The sequence below is a fragment of the Podarcis raffonei genome, chromosome 11 (assembly GCF_027172205.1).
Source record: "Podarcis raffonei isolate rPodRaf1 chromosome 11, rPodRaf1.pri, whole genome shotgun sequence".
Lineage (NCBI taxonomy): Eukaryota > Metazoa > Chordata > Lepidosauria > Squamata > Lacertidae > Podarcis > Podarcis raffonei.
In genome coordinates, this window is record NC_070612.1 from 25,621,470 (window position 1) to 25,637,871 (window position 16,402).

General features: G+C 41.6%; 1 long non-coding RNA gene across 2 annotated transcripts; it reads left to right on the forward strand.

The window, feature by feature from the left end:
• Positions 1–886: 886 nt before the first annotated feature.
• LOC128423372 (uncharacterized) lies at positions 887–7,690 on the forward strand. 2 transcript variants are annotated; one of them, XR_008332738.1, is made up of 4 exons: positions 887–978; positions 1,747–4,701; positions 5,090–5,241; positions 6,703–7,690. It is a non-coding gene; the product is annotated as an uncharacterized LOC128423372 (long non-coding RNA). The 2 variants fall into 2 exon arrangements; XR_008332739.1 differs by lacking the exon at positions 887–978 and adding an exon at positions 1,372–1,420.
• Positions 7,691–16,402: the final 8,712 nt, after the last annotated feature.

The following is a 16,402-nucleotide window of genomic DNA, read 5'->3' on the forward strand; positions in this document are numbered from 1 at the left end:
CAGATGTTGTTAGAACGCAACTTCCAACAGTCAATGGTCGGGAATGATGGGATTTGTAGTCCAACAACATCTGTTCTATAACATTTGTCCAAGGAAAGTTGGGCTCCCCCACTGAACATAGCTAATCTGCTTCAGCTATCTGCTACCATTGAGGTACAGCAGTATAACAAGTAAAGAGATATTGTACATAAGAAATGGAAAGAAAAAGAGAAAGGTCATTCTCAGGATCTGAACAGGCAGATTTTCAGAGGGCCAAACTACACAATAAATGCATAGTTTGGCATGGTGTTAATTTTCCTTCTTCTCGCCTTTAAATGGTTGCAACTGAGTTGATGAGGATCAGGAACATGGCACAAGTCAAAATGGGGTTTAAACACTGCTTACTGCAGGACAGTCTCAGTGAAAATCACTCCTCCCCTCTGCCCTTCAAGGTGCAAATTGGCACAGCAGCATCCCCTAAGCTGAAACCCTCCAGATGTTTTGGACTGCGTCCCCATCAGCTCAGGGGAGTTGTAGTCCAAAACATCTGAAAGGTGCCTGGCTGGGGAAAGGAAGGCTATGGTATGTATGTATGTATGTATGTATGTATGTATTTATTTATTTATTTATTTATTTATTTATTTATATCAGTATAAACCACAGTTTTGTAGAAATATAGCAAGGTGCTGTACACCATACAAAGTTTAGAACAACAGCATTAACCAAACATCAGAAAAATAACTTTAAATACAGGTTGGCTGAAGGAAAATCCACATTCCGAAGGCTGCCTATTATTAGTTGACATCTAAAAGAAGGCAAGGATGATTCCTACCAAACCTCTACTGGCAGGGAGTTCCACAGGACAGGGGCCGTCACACTAAAGGCTCGGTCCCTAGTAAGAGCTCACTGAACCCCAGAGGCTTGGGGAAGCACAAGAGGTGCCTCCTCAGAGGTTCTCAGTGATTGAGGTGGAGCAAAAGGGAGCAGATGATCCTTAAGGTACTTTGGTCCCAAGTTCTTTAAGCACAACAACCTTTCAAAACTGTGGCATGTTAGCATCCAAAATGTATATGTAAAGCAGGGGTCAGCAGACTTTTTCAGCAGGTGGCCAGTCCACTGCCCCTCAGACCTTTTGGGGGGCTGGACTATATTTTTTTTGGGGGGGGGGAGTGAACGAATTCCTATGCCCTACAAATAACCCAGAGATGCATTTTAAATAAAAGGACACATTCTACTCATGTAGAAACACGCTGGTTCCCGGACCGTCCGTGGGCCGGATTTAGAAGGTGATTGGGCCAGATCCGGCCCACAGGCCTTAGTTTGCCTACCCTGATGTAAAGGGTTGATTGCAAGAGCTGTGATGTCATACACTCTGTGTCAGTTATGGCAGTTGGTACAGTTATGGCAGTTAGTGGAACAGTCTTAACATTTAGAGCAGCAGGTATGTTGTGTTGTGCTGCTGTCTGCCTCAGAGTTAGTTAGTTTGTAAGAGTTTCATCTATGCAAGTTGTTTTAGCGATTTAAGTATCACCGACCTGCATTGTATATTTAATATGCAAGTGCCAGTATGCTAAGTAACAGTTGTATATTATTTAAACTTTAAAAGAGAGTGTCTTGAGTAGTTTTTATAGGAGGGGAAAGAGAACTAATTAAAGGGTCAAATGGCCCAGGCCTGTCTTCCATATACTTTGAGTCTTAATTCCCACAAAAACTGCATTGATTGTATCCATGGATTTCAAAACAGCACAGATTTTTTTTGTTTCCTAGAATTTCTGAGCAAACAACAGCAACGAGGATGCCAGTGTTCTTTATTTGAACTCCTGATCCATCTTCTCTGTATTTCAGAGATCTATATTACAAAGGTTGGCATGTGTTTTTTCACATTCCGCTGCAATTAGATTTGAGTCCAGATGTGATTGCCTTACGATGGAACCCTTGCATCTTCATTAATGCGACTCACTGGCAAACCACAAATCTGCTACAGCATACCTGTCAATCCAATGCAAGTATAGCTTTTACATGGCAATAAGTAGATTCTATTTCAGCGTGTACTCCAAATGCCAGGAGACAACTGAATGGGTTGTGAGTAAATGGAGATGCATCGCACTACTTCAGGCAATGCTTTCCTTGATTTTCTGAACCGTTTGAGAAGCCCTGCAAAAGATTATCCTAACAAAAGCTGCTCAGAGGACTAATGTAACATAGAAGTAGACATAACAGAAACAGATCACTGGTTCCCAGACAAATGAGGGCATCTGCATGGTTGGAGCATATCCACTTCAAGAGCCATTTCTGTAGCAAATGATTCCCTGGGTCTCAGCGGATCTCATCCTCTACTCTTTAAAGGAAGAGAAAAAAGGTAGAGAAAATGGGATGGATGATTACTGGTGGCATGCTTTGCTCAGTGATATATACACAACGCAAAGTACAGCACAGCAAGAGAAAGCTTTACATTGTTCATCGGAGGCTGATTCATTCTGCAAAAAATAATAATAAACAGTGGTACCTCAGGTTACATACACTTCAGGTTACATACGCTTCAGGTTACAGACTCCGCTAACCCAGAAATAGTGCTTCAGGTTAAGAACTTTGCTTCAGGATGAGAACAGAAATCGTGCTCTGGCGGCGCAGTGGCAGCAGGAGGCCCCATTGGCTAAAGTGGTGCTTCAGGTTAAGAACAGTTTCAGGTTAAGAACGGACCTCCGGAACGAATTAAGTACTTAAGCTGAGGTACCACTGTATTGGTCTTTGGTCTAACAAAAAACATGGGGAGTATCTAGGTCTATGTGAGCAGAGCTCCTTTTTTTGCAAAATGAGCATCCCAATCAGCTGTTTGGCAGGGAAGGAGTAGAAGAGCATATTGAATCCATCCAAGCACCCATTTCTAAACTGTTAATCGGCCGATCCTGGCCCAACTGCACTGGCTTCCAATTGGTCTCCGGTGCTGGTTTTGACCTCTGAAGGCTTAAACAGCTCAGGATGGCAATATGTCAAGGACCACCTCTCCCCATATGAACCTGCCTGGATCTTGTGATCATCATCTGAGGTCTTTCTTCATGTGCCTCCTCCACGAGAGTTCTGGAGGGTGGCAACACATGAATGGGCATTTTCTGCAATGGCTCCCCGTTTGTGGAATGCTCTGCCCAAGGAGGCTTGCCTGGTTCCCTCATTATACACCTTTAGGTACCAGGTGAACATGTTCCTCTTCAACCAGGCCTTTGGCTGATTGACATCTGATGCCCTTTTAAATGCGTTGTGGGGGTGGGATTATTGTTTTGTAGTTGTTCTTATTTTTATTATGTATTTTGTGGTTTTTATATTGTAATTTTATCTTGTGAACTGCCCCGAGATCTACAGATGAAGGGTGATATACAAATTTATTTATTTATTTATTAGATTGCATTTCACCTTGATAAAGGATTGTAGGCGTGATGTTTGTGTTGTTAGATGAGGCTAAGGGTTTGTGCAGCATTCAAGCACACGCCAGGATCTCACTTAGATGCATTCTAAGTGAAACAGTGCTGAAAATAACAATACATACACATCATATGTTGATGTGCAGTGTATATTTTATATACTGTTACAGACCAGGTTCAGGGAACCTGTGTTTACTGGGCTCCATCAGCCTCAGCCAACATACCCAGTGGTCAGAGATGATGTGAGTTACAAAGCAATAGAATCTATATGCCACAGGTTAGCTTAGCTACCCCTCTACTGAGATAGTAATGGATAATTTCTTCTGCTTCTCCTCCTCCTCCTCCTCCTCCATTTTGTTCTGTTTTTTTCGGTCCATACTTTTAAGTGAAGTAGCCTGGATTGGAACATAATTATCCTTCCGATTTTCTACTTCTCCAAATTTTGTGATATAGTACTCGGTTCAAAAAAATGAACTTAAGAGTCAGACATGTACTTGAGGCAACCTATGCTTGCCAGAAAAGAGACCATTACATATAAGAACCATTTGCTCTGTGTGGGGGGTTTTTTTTGTGTGTATGTGTAATTCTTTTTCTTAGCCTGTTATAGCTGTGTCTAGTAAAACTTCAGAATCATTTGAACTTGTCTGATCTTTCACTGCTTGGTCCAAATGGTGGGGGGAACACCAGTGGACTCCAGAAATGCACAGCTTTAAATGAGGTGGTAAGCTCATAAATCATAGAATTGTAGAGTTGGAATGGACCCCAAGGGTCATCTAGTCCAACCTCCTACAATGCAGGAATCTCAAGAGACCTGCTCCTACAGTCTGTTGACAGGAAGCATCTATCAGGAGGGAAGCAATTTTTGTTCATTACCCCTCCCACCCTAAAAAATCTGCCCTGGGCAGTAAGACCCCCCTGGGACTGATTTAAGGAAAGTTTAGGAGCTTCATGAGCAGGGAGAATTGCCAGAAATGTATCCCTCCCATTTCTGCTTGCTAATGGATGCCTTCAGTCAATTGAAGGACACCAATCGGATACCACCCATTATACTTAGGACCCCTTTAAAAAGAAAGGGGTTTACATTAATTACTTTCCTCACCATATATGTAGACATGGGTATTACAAATGTTCTGAAGGCATAGTCACAAAAAGCATCTCCTCTCATGAATTGTCCTAATTCTACATTGTCTTGCTTTTTTCTCATAGGAGCACCTAAGAAACAAGGAAGCCAGTGCTAATAGATATCTCCATATCGCCCCTAAGCCAGATAGCTTCAGACTCCACATAGATCAGCTGCCTTATCTCAGTTAGTCTCCTTTCTCCATAAATTGTTAACTTGTTGTTTCAGGCCAACTATCTGTAATTAACTTGGTAGATAAATGGTATGAGGCAAGATTTGGATTTTATCTTTTGGGCTTGACATGAAATTGAAATTCCCTTTGGAAGTATTTTCTTCTTTTTGTACTTCATTTCCTGGGTTTGGGGCCAAGTTCTAATTTTCACTTGCTTGCTGGAGCCTGATTTTTTTACTTTTTATTATTTTTGTATTAGTCTAAGACTCTTCTCTCTGATCCATTGCATTTTCTGACTGTGTTCTCAGTGTTTTGCTCTGTTCATTGAGCTGTTCTAAATGCAGAGTCACACCTTCATCTTTTCCTCGAGGCCACTGTTTACATTTATCTTCTTTCCTTCAGGTTAAAACAATATACAGCCAGTTACATACTTACACTGAGAGGCTGAGTTCTCTTCTCCTTTGCTAAAATGATATCAAAGCCCCCTTGTACTTTGTGGCCACCTGAAGCTGGTGAAGATCCTACTGGCTTCCCCAAGACATATAGGTCCCAAGGTAGGTAAAGGTAAAGGTACCCCTGCCCGTACGGGCCAGTCGTGTCCGACTCTAGGGTTGTGCGCCCATCTCACTTAAGAGGCCGGGGGCCAGCGCTGTCTGGAGACACTTCCGGGTCACGTGGCCAGCGTGACGAAGCTGCTCTGGCGAGCCCAAGGTAGGAGGGGAGTGTAAATGTTCAGAGTAGAACTGTGAACCCCAAAATGATACCTGCTATGACTTGCTTAAACTACAAAGAGCATGATCCAACCCAATGTTTTGCCCTAATTTGCGCGAAAGCTACAATTTTGTCATAATGGATTTCAATAGGAAAGCTAAAATTTAAGCATACTTTAATTTCAAATAATGGAAAGGGTTGTATCTCAGTGGTCGAAAACATACTTTGAATGCAAAAGCTGCCTCCTAATTAGTCAGATGATCAATCATTCTAACTCAGTATTGTCTAAATTGTCTGGTAATGGTACTTTAGGGCTTCCATTTCAGACAGGAATTGTTCCCAGCTCTACCTGGATAAATCAGTGGTGTTCAATGAGCCCGTGGTATCTGGAGGCTGTGGATCACACAAAATTAGGCCAAACGGCTCACAAGGCATCAGTTTCCCCATCCCAGAAGTAGATGATGGTTGCATTGAGTTGACTAGTTGTGCTACATCACAAAGTATACTGAAGACCATCAGCTTAGATGGTTTTTAAAAGGGATTGAGAAAATTCAAGGAGGGTTCATATAGGATAAAGGAGAATAAGACTATCCGTGGCTACGGTCCACTGGTGGTGCTGTGGTCTAATCCACTGGGCCTCTTGGGCTTGCCGATCAGAAGGTCGGCGGTTCAAATCCCCATGATGGCATGAGCTCCCGTTGCTCTGTCCCAGCTCCTGCCAACCTAGCAGTTCGAAAGCATGCCAGTGCAAGTAGATAAATAGGTACCGCTGTGGTGGGAAGGTAAATGGTGTTTCCAGGGGCTCTGGTTTCTGTCACAGTGTCCTGTTGTGCCAGACGTGGTTTAGTCATACTGGTTACATGACCCGGAAAGTTGTCTGTGAACAAACACCGGCTCCCTTGGCCTGAAAGCAAGATGAACGCTGCAACCCCATAGTCACCTTTGACTGGACTTAACCATCCAGGGTCCTTTACCTTTACCTTTTTTACTGTCCGCAATAACTATGTTCTACAGCTACTGTCAGAGCAACTGCTTCCTGGGAACCACAAGCGGGAAGAATGTGGATGCACTCATGTTCCCTCTCTGGGATGCCCATAGGCACCTGGTGGGTCACTGTGAGAACAGAATGCTGGGCCACATGGATCCAGCATGGATCTTCTTTCGTTATTAAGTAAAAATGTTCAATACGTCACACTGTTGCCCCTCTATGGTTGCAGCCATAGTCAAAGTAACTGTTGCACAAAAGGCATTCTAGTATGACCCACAAAAAATAAAGTAATTGTGCATTATTTTATGTTGTTTAGTGAATCAGCCTGCAAGATCCACTGCTGGGCAGTATTTAAGTCTTTTAAATTAAGAAGAGTGGCAGATGAAACTGATGTACTATGCCGAGTTGGCAAAATTAACTGGGAAAATTCGGAACCAGCAAGACCAGACTTTCCTGAAAGACTGGAAGAAATTTCTGATATATTTGAAAGACAATTGTAATCAATTGACATCACTTGTAGGGTTGCAAGAAGTTTCATAAGGAGAACCATATGAATTATTGCGAAAGACGACTAAGAAGGAGTTTATTTAGGATATGGATTTTATAGCAATAACTATTAAAATAAAATGCAAAATCAGAAAGAAAGTTAGAAAACCATTAGTCGAGGTTGACGGAAATCTCTGGCTGTGATAGCCGAAGGTTTGTTATGTTGTATAGGATGGGATGTTATGTTTGGAAAATATGTGCAAAAACAAAAAAAAATTAAAAAAATCTTTTAAATTAACAAAATAAGATACTTTTACATCCTTCTGTTTTCAGTGGAAGAGAAGCTGAATGTATGAGCATTTCTTTCACTAAAGTCTTGCAGAATAGATGTCTATGTGGTTTTGCCTTCAATCTCTTCTTTGAAATGTGAATTCCTGTTTCAGAAAGCCTGTAGCTTTTCAGTATATCATTGGGGACAAGAGTTCAGCATTCTTTTTAAAGAGTTTAGTTTCTACAACTGTTCATGACCGGATAGCCTACAGCTATAAATATTTAGTTGTGGAAAGTAGGCTTCCCATTTTGGTATTGTGTATTTGATGCACAGCTGAGAGGTACTGGAACCGCATAGGAATAATTAAATGTTACAGTTTTAGTTAATGCACTCAAGTCAATATATCCTGAAGGACAAAAGGCTGGAATAACACTTCCCTGTAGCAGTAAATGTTGAAAGGTGCATACATTCCTGTCATTATGGTGGTGATTAGAGTTGCAATGTACAAAATGTTTCAAAAGGCAATTTTTATCACATCATTATTAATATATAGATCTGAAGGTGAGGGCTGTTTGCAAAGAAGAACTCTTTGGGATTTCAGCAGACCTGAAATTTAGCTGCAATAAGTGGGAGTCAGGTATACACCTTAATGAAAAATGTATAACTAGATATTTACAAGTACAGAACACAGAATCATAGAATCATAGAACTGGAGAGTTGGAGGTAATGCTGGGGCTCATCTAGTCTGACCCTCTGCAATGCAGGAATCTTAACTAAAGCATCCATGACAGATGGCCATCCAACCTTTGCTTAAATACCTCCAAGTAAGGAGGGTCCACCACCTTCCAAGTGTATTCCAGGTGTGGTCTGAACGGAATAGACCAGTACTAGGACTTTCCTGGATCTGGACACCATACAGCAGCCTAGAATAGCATTAGCTTTTTTGCTGCATCACACTGTTGAATCATGTCAACGTTGTGGTCTACTAAGAACCCCTAGATATTCTTCACATATACTATTGGCAAGCCAGATGTCCCCCATATAATATTTGTGCAGCTGGTTATTCCTGCCTAAGTGAGCCAGCTGCTTACTCATTCACTAACCAAGTTTTCTTTAACCTTGTGTAAGAAATAGGCATGCACACTCAAAATCACATATCTCAGTTGTGAAGTAATGTGTGATGAGAGTGTTAGGTTTGACTAATATATGCATGTTGATCCAAATTATGTGAAGCTTTCTCAAAAGAAATGACAGCACACGCTGGATCTTCAATCAGGCGGTTCCAAGACAGAATCTGCTATATTTCAAGCAACTTGGATAGATACTTGACAAGACTTTCCTTGGTTGTTTGGGTAGAAAGTATGAGCTGCTTCATGAAAACAGAAAGTGATCTACACAAATTGTTCAGCTATAGACATACATCCTTCTAAAGATAACTGCAGTGCCATCACTTTCTACAGAAGATTAAATTCTGAAATATGTCAGAGTTGAATAATTCTGAAGAAAAGTGTTGCAGGAAAGAAAGAAAGAAAGAAAGAAAGAAAGAAAGAAAGAAAGAAAGAAAGATCATGAGCAATCACAAAGTATGCAACAAATGCAAGGACATCAGAGTACCACTTAGGTCAATAGCCAATCAGATTTGACTATGTAGCAGTGGTAAGAGCAAACAAAACCAATGCTGTATTCTCAGGACGCAATGTAATGTGTCCTCATTGCTGAGGCAATCGGGTTGACACCTCCTGCCATACCAGATTGCTTCATCATGGAGCATTCATTGCTTGTCCTCACAGCACAGCTTGGCAAAACAAGGGGCATTGGCCTGGTTGCCTTGGCAATGTGGGAGCTTGTTCCCTGCCTTGCTGTGATGTAAGGGCAATGAAACAAATGCAGTTCAGAGTGGCGAGACAGGATGTTGATCCAGTTACTTTGGTGATGGAAACACTTCTGTGAAAATTTTGTATGTGTGATGTTTTGATGAAGCTCATTGGTTTGATTAGCTCGGCTCTCTTCTTGACTATAAGATGACCTATCTTGCTTCTCATCATCTTAAACTACTTCACCTTACAGCAGAACCTAATTATTCTTTCTGCAGTACAGCAACTCTCCTTCCCAGTTACACTTCACATTACAGTTCCAGTACATTGGATAGCTCCCAAGAGTAGTTTTCATGCCTGCCAAAATGTGAGGGCAATTTATCTAGCTGAATAATATAAATGACCAAACACCCCATGGACCTGTAAACAAACCTTTGAACTGTGGAGCCAGTTTCAGAACGCTCGATTCGCCATCTTTCCTGGGAGTTGCCTTCATGTCATTAAATACTTCTCTGCACACAACTTTGAAGAAAGGAGAGGTGAGTTGCTGTTGCTACCTCAAAGGACATGGTGAGAGAAGCAACTCTCAGATTTAAGGAACAGCTCAACATCAATATATCCATTTCAGCTAAAGAGGCACAAAATGGCGACTTGAGATTCTGGCGATGTGGCTAAAACCTGGCAGCAAGGTTCGTCCTGGCGATGTGCAGGAAAAAAATGACCCAAGATAGGCAGTCAAAAAATGGCATACAAAGACAAGGATGTCGGTTATCATCGCTGTTGTTCATTCTGGTACTGGAAGTACTGACGAGGAAAGTAAGAGAAAATAAAGAAATATTGGGAATAAAAGGAAAAAGAAGTGAGCATAAATTGAAAGCCTTTACGGGTGATCTGGTAATCACTGTGGAAGATCCGAAAATCTCCCTCCCAAAAGTAACGAACATAATACAAGAGTTTGGAGAAGTGGCAGGATTTAAATTAAACAAAAAATAAGACCAAACTGCTATTTAAAAACCTTAAAGAACATGAGAGGAAAAAAGTAACAGAAATGATAGGAGTAGAAGAATATAAAAAGGTACAATATTTGGGTGTATGGATAACAGCAAAAAACATAAACATATATAAAAATGAACAGAAGAAGTGTTGGAGGTGTGAAGCTGAAGGTACTTTTTACCATATGTGGTGGGATTGTAAAAATGTAAAAACATATTGGGAAAAGATATACAATGAATTGAAAAAAATGCTGAAAATGACATTTGTTAAACAACCAGAAGCCTTCCTGTTAGGTATTTTAGGTCAAGATCTGCCAAAAGAGAAGAGGACATTATTCATGTATGCTACTACGGCGGCGAGAATTTTGGTAGCACAAAACTGGAAGACTGGAGAAATTCCAACAAAAGCACAATGACAAGAGAAATTGATGAACTATGCAGAAATGGCAAAACTGACAGATAGACTATGAGTAAAGGACAACAGTGACTTTGAAAAAGAGTGGGAACCTTTTATATTATATTTGCAGAAACAAAAAAATAAAATTGACTTGATGGCAGGATTTAAATAAACATACACACTTTTAAAATATAGAACATTTAAAACAAAGAAGAAACGATATGGTGAATTGGTGGAAACAGCAGTATATGATAAGGGGGTAACAAACCAGAAATGGGAGCTGGGGGAAGCCTGGGAGGAAAGGGGATGAAGATTTGTAACATGTATGTTATTGATATGAGATGTTTGTTAAAATACAAAAGACAGTTAATAAAAAATCATTTTTGTAAAAATGGCACACAAGGAGGTCAGTAGAAAGCCAAGCTTTAAAATCAGGGTGCCTTTTGTTCTTCAGAATGATAAAAGGTTTATCCACCCTTACCTTTAGCCCTGCTCTTTCCAGGCACAGGTCTGCACTAGAAAGCTCTGTGTCTGTTTGTTTGTTGCCCCAGAGCTTTCCTCGTGAAAACTTGCTCTTAAGTGCTCCGTAGCAACAAACATCAATGTGAGCTTTCCTTGGATTGCTGTTTGCTCTGATTGAGCTTTAAAGAGTGGGTTTTCATGGAAAAGCTGCAGAGATTGAAAAAATAAAATAAAAGGTACTCAGACATGAAGTTTTAAAGTGCAAATCATACCTGGAAAGAACTGTCAGGGACTGGCTGGAGGAGTGGTGGAGGGCTCCAGCCGAAGAACCCCCTAGCAGAGGAGGAAGGCTCACAACCTGGATTGTGGTGATGGTACTCTGAAGACAGGTCAGATGAGGGTGGAGGCTGGGAGGTGGAAGAAACGATAGGCTCAAGGGAAAGAGCCAGTGGCAGAAAGCCCTTCAAGGGCAGGACAAGGTGCAGAGGGAGATACTTCAGGCCCCAGACCTAAAAGAGAGGAGGAGGAAGGGACAGAAGCTGCAACAGCTTTGCAGCAACTGCCCTGTCCCACTGTAGTAAGCTCCCCTCCCCTTTTTGACTCCAAGGTCACACAGGAGTTTGCATGCAGCTGAAAAGAAAGCTCAGAAAGTCCATAGGAGGTTCCCTTGTCGCCAGAGTTTATGCTGGCTTGGGAGACATCTAGAGGAGGAGGTTTAGGAGGAGAGAGGAGGGGCCAAGAGTTAGTCTTGGCAAAGTTGCCACTTAGAGCAGTTGTGCCTGGGTACTCTTTGCTTGTATACTATTTTCTTAAATAAAAGTTGACTTTACTTTGAGTTTCTAAGTCTTCATTCTGACCTGCTGCTGAACCAGCCCTGAAAAGAGTGGAGGAAAGGTACGTGTGGATAAGCCCAAACAGCAGACAGGCCGCAGTGCATTGACTGAACACATGCTTTATATATTGATGCTTAAAATGCATTATGGTTAGTCTTCCTGCTTTCCAGCTAAAAGTGAATGATAGCAAGTGACTGAAACAACCTTTGCTGAAGTCCTTGGAAAATTAACCACCAGAACAGGCAGAAATGGATTTGATGGACCAATCACCTGATGAAGGCTGCAAATATTTCAGTGGTGCGCCTATTGTTTTCCAACTGTCATATCTCTTAATTTTCCTGGCTAATCCTTTCCTAGCTACGGAGCTCTGTTAAATAGAGTAGAAGCAATTTCTCCTGTCACAATAATCTCCATTTAGATTTAGTAAGAAACCTTGAGGACCTCAATTGCTGCTGGCTGATTAGCTGGAAGCTGAATTGCACTTAATAAAACCTCTCTTCCCCCACTGATTAAAAGCCCCACACTCATCGCTTAGTGCTATGATGATGGTCCTCTCTCAACAGGGTAGATGAGGGATAGATCACTGCGGGGGAGAGAGCATTTCTGTCCATGTTTTGGACAGTGATGCTCCTGTTTTCTGTTTTCAAATTATCATCATCATCCCCTTGGGATATGATCTGTTCAACACTGGAGAATTGTGGGAGGGAAGCAAACAAGGTGTGATCCATGCTGCCACATGTGTCATTGGGTGCAATATAGGATCATGGTTAGCTGCCTTATGTTGCATCAGTTCCATTAGTCCATGTGTAGGCAAACTAAGACCCGGGGGCCGGATCCGGCCCAATCGCCTTCTCAATCCGGCCCTGGATGGTCCGGGAATCGGCGTGTTTTTACATGAGTAGAATGTGTCCTTTTATTTAAGATGCATCTCTGGATGATTTGTGAGGCATAGGAATTCATTCATCCCCCCCCCCCAAAAATATAGTCCAGTCCCCCCACAAGGTCTGAGGGACAGTGGACCACCCCCTGCTGAAAAAGTCTGCTGACCCCTGAATAGTCCATCTAGCTCAGGAGTGCCTGAACTGCCTGGCAGTGACTCTCGGGGGGGGGGGGGTTCAAGCAAGGTTCTCTCCCAGTTCTACCTGGAGATGCCAGGGATTGAACATGGCATCTTTTGCAAGCAGGACAGAAGTTTTACCCTTCCCCAGAGAACGGGACTCGGCTTTTCCCTCCTCCCCTGACCGTCATGGGCTGAGTATAAACTATTGGAACCAAGCACTATTATGTGTCATGTTAAGGGAAGAGGGAGGGAGGGAGGAATCTGTTCAGTCGCCTTCTCACAGTTGTCCACACTGATCTGACAGCCCTGAACTTTCTTGCAGACCAGAACACAACTCCTCGAGTGGCTGGGGCAACCCAGCCAGATGGGTAGAATATAAATAATAAAATTATTATTATTATTATTATTATTATTATTATTATTATTATTACTCAGATTACACTCTTCAGAGTTTGAGATGCTGTTCTGGTACACAAAAAAGACAGACATACATTTATATTTTACATAAAAGATGAGTGTAAAGTGTGTGTGTGTGTGTGTGTGTGTGTGTGTGTGTGTGTGTGTGTGTGTTTGGATGAATGCATTGAAAAGCACTGAAAAGTGCACACAAATTAAATACGGACTTCCTATGCATACTTTAAAAAAAAACATATCTGCACAAAATGGAATGGAATGGACCTGAGATTGAGTGCCAGCCAGACTGAAACATAATGGAATTAAGCTGCTCAGTCTATTGCTAGCCATGTCCAGCCATTCCAGACCTCCACAAGCAAGTTACTCATAGTCGGGAGCAATTGCACACAGCAGAAGAGGGATAATGCCCTGAATTTAAAACCAAAATTAGAGAACTGTTTTAAACAAGCCCACAAGGCGCGGAGAAATCTCAGCAGAAAGCAGCTGCTGTTTTTTAAATATACTTTTAACCCAAAAGAAACCCCAAACATACAAACCACCAGCTTTCAAGTGGTACAGTAGGAGAGCAATTAGTCTCAAAATACAAGATGCTGCTGCCCAAATCCAGCAACATACAGAATCTAGATTGACTGTTACCATTCTGAAGAGGCAAAGCCAACTGTGAATTGGAAGCAGGGACATTCCTAGTTCTGGCAATACAGAATGTTCTGGACCCGCCTATGACTATATGGCAAGGTGCTAATCTCTGTTAACAGATGGTTGCAAAGTAAGGGTAACATGCAATTTTATGATGTGCATATGTTTTAAAGCTGCTTTAAAACTTTATAATAGGGGGAAAAAATAAGCTGGGCAGCATAACTTAGTTTAAGCAGCACACACTCTTAAGTTCAACAGTTTCTTCCTTCTCCACCTCTGAATAAAGCAAGCAGGAAGTAACAGGACAAGAAGGAGTGATAAAAATAGAGCAATAGTTTTCCTAGACAGAGAAAGATACAGGCATGTCTGCATTTGGGAACGAGGGGGCTGTAATGCAGTGTTTGAGCTCACATATGTTTTTTCAAGGGTGTCTTACTTTCTTGGTCCTCATTTGCAGATTTGGCGGTCAGCAGCACTGGTGATGCAGTTGACACAAGAAGACATCAGAGACCCTGTGCGATGCAATGTCTTCTTTTACAAGTTGTGCATCCCATGTGTCAAGTTTTGGGTTGCTGTGACACACCAGGAGCTACACTTCTGGAATGCCACTATCTTTGAAACGGCCATGATTTCCCTGTTCCCAATCAGTGTTTGTCTAATACAATCCTCAGCCTGTGACTTTGAACTGATTTTCCTTTTTGCTCAAGAGCACCATTTGTAATTGTAATTCCATCTTAGATGTGAAATCTACATCTTCAATAAGCATGGAAACAGCACACCCACTTAGGCTGGTTTCCATAGGAACCACAAGAGGGGAGAGGGCAAGAGAAAATGCTTTCCCTCTCCCTCAAAACCATCTTTCATCATTAGGGTAAAGAGAAAGCTACTTACTTCCCCACTCACTATAAACTTCATCCACTATCCCTGATCCTGCATAGTGGTGCAAGTAATTAGCATGATCCACTAAAATTCTTATGCACGTTCAAATTGAAGCATTCCCATAATGACATTGTTAGGACTTCTGTGCTCATCTTCAAGCCTGCATTTGAGTGTTTAATTGGAACCAGTTGAAATGATTAGCTCCTTCAGAAAGAAAATCCTTTTACTGATAGTAAATACAGCTTGCATTCTGCAAGCAAGTTCAATAAACTCCAACACCCGGTATGAGAGCCATGAAAGTATAACTCTATAACCCTCTGTTCTGTGTCACATGTGGCTTGTTCTGAATATACATAACTCCCTCACTTGCTGACATGAGATGCAATTGTGTGAGAGTTCTTGCTTTAGGTAGCCAAAACAGCAACACAAGGGATATAACCCCTGGGGCCATCTTTACCCAGGGGTGCAAGGGGTGCAGGGCACCCAGGCGCCGAATTCTGGGGGGCACCAGGTGCCTGCCACTGAAGCTGCCTAAGCTCTTAACTATCTACCTGTTATGAAATAATAAATAATTTTGATCAAGCTAGAAAAACAAAATACATATATACCTAGGTATTACCGAAATGTATACCTACTATTTCACTAAAGGACTTTCGCCTTTTGCGCTCATTTACCAAAGATGTGCCATGCCAGCAGTGGCGCTTGTCATTCACAATGGCGGCACTTGTCAGACTCAATGACAGCGTTTATCATTCTCAACGGCGCCGTGCACACGAAATTAACTCTTACATCAAAATATTATGTTACGTATTGTATTGAGCTGTGCAGCACCTTTGACGTGACTGGTGAATCTCCTAAGCAAGTGCCTAAACAATACTTACAAGTTTAAGTGTGGTGGTGTTGTATACTTAAGTATAAGTGTATTGGAAATAAATGAGCAAATAAAAAAGTTTGTTTCTTATTCCTCCCTTCTTTCATAAGCAAGAGATAAGGCATAAGCACAGTGTCTGACATAAGCATAATAAAAGTTAATTTGGGGGCTAAACTAAATTTGGGGGCGCTGGGCGGATCTTTGCACCCTGGCGGCGCATATGCTAAAGACTGCGCTGGATACACCAGTAAGCTTGGGGAAAACCCCAAGGTTTGCAGAAGTACAGGAAAAAGGGGGACCCCCCCAAAAAAGAGCAACTCACGGAGATGAAATTTTTGTTGTTGCTCTCATTTAAAAGCAAATCTACCAATATGAAAACCAAAACACAAACATTCTTCCATATTTTGCAATGCAATTCTCTAATCAATGTTTGAGAAAAATGCATATATTAGGGGAATGAGGCATAAATTTGAATATATTAATGAAAATAGCATTAAAAATGTATTATATTAGGCCAGAAGGCCAAAGTCTCTCTACACCTGGGATAGAGGTGATCCCACTGAGATTGTGTGCTGTGATGTTGAAAAAGCTTTTGATAAAGCATCTCACCAAAGGCTCCTGAGTTAACTTAGCAGTCATAGAATAAAATAACAAGGTTCTCTTATGGATTTGTAACTGGTTAAGGAACAGAAAGCAGAAAGTAGGAATAAATAGGCAGTTCTTCCTAAGGAGGGATGTAGGAAATTGAGTCGCACAAGAGTGACTAGTGGGACACATGCTTTTTAGCTTTCTCATTAATGATCTAAAGTTAAGGGTGAGCTGAGAGGTAGCCAAGCTTGATGATGGTAGCAAACAGTTCTCAGTGGTGAAATTGTAAGTATAATTCAATGTAAATATGTGT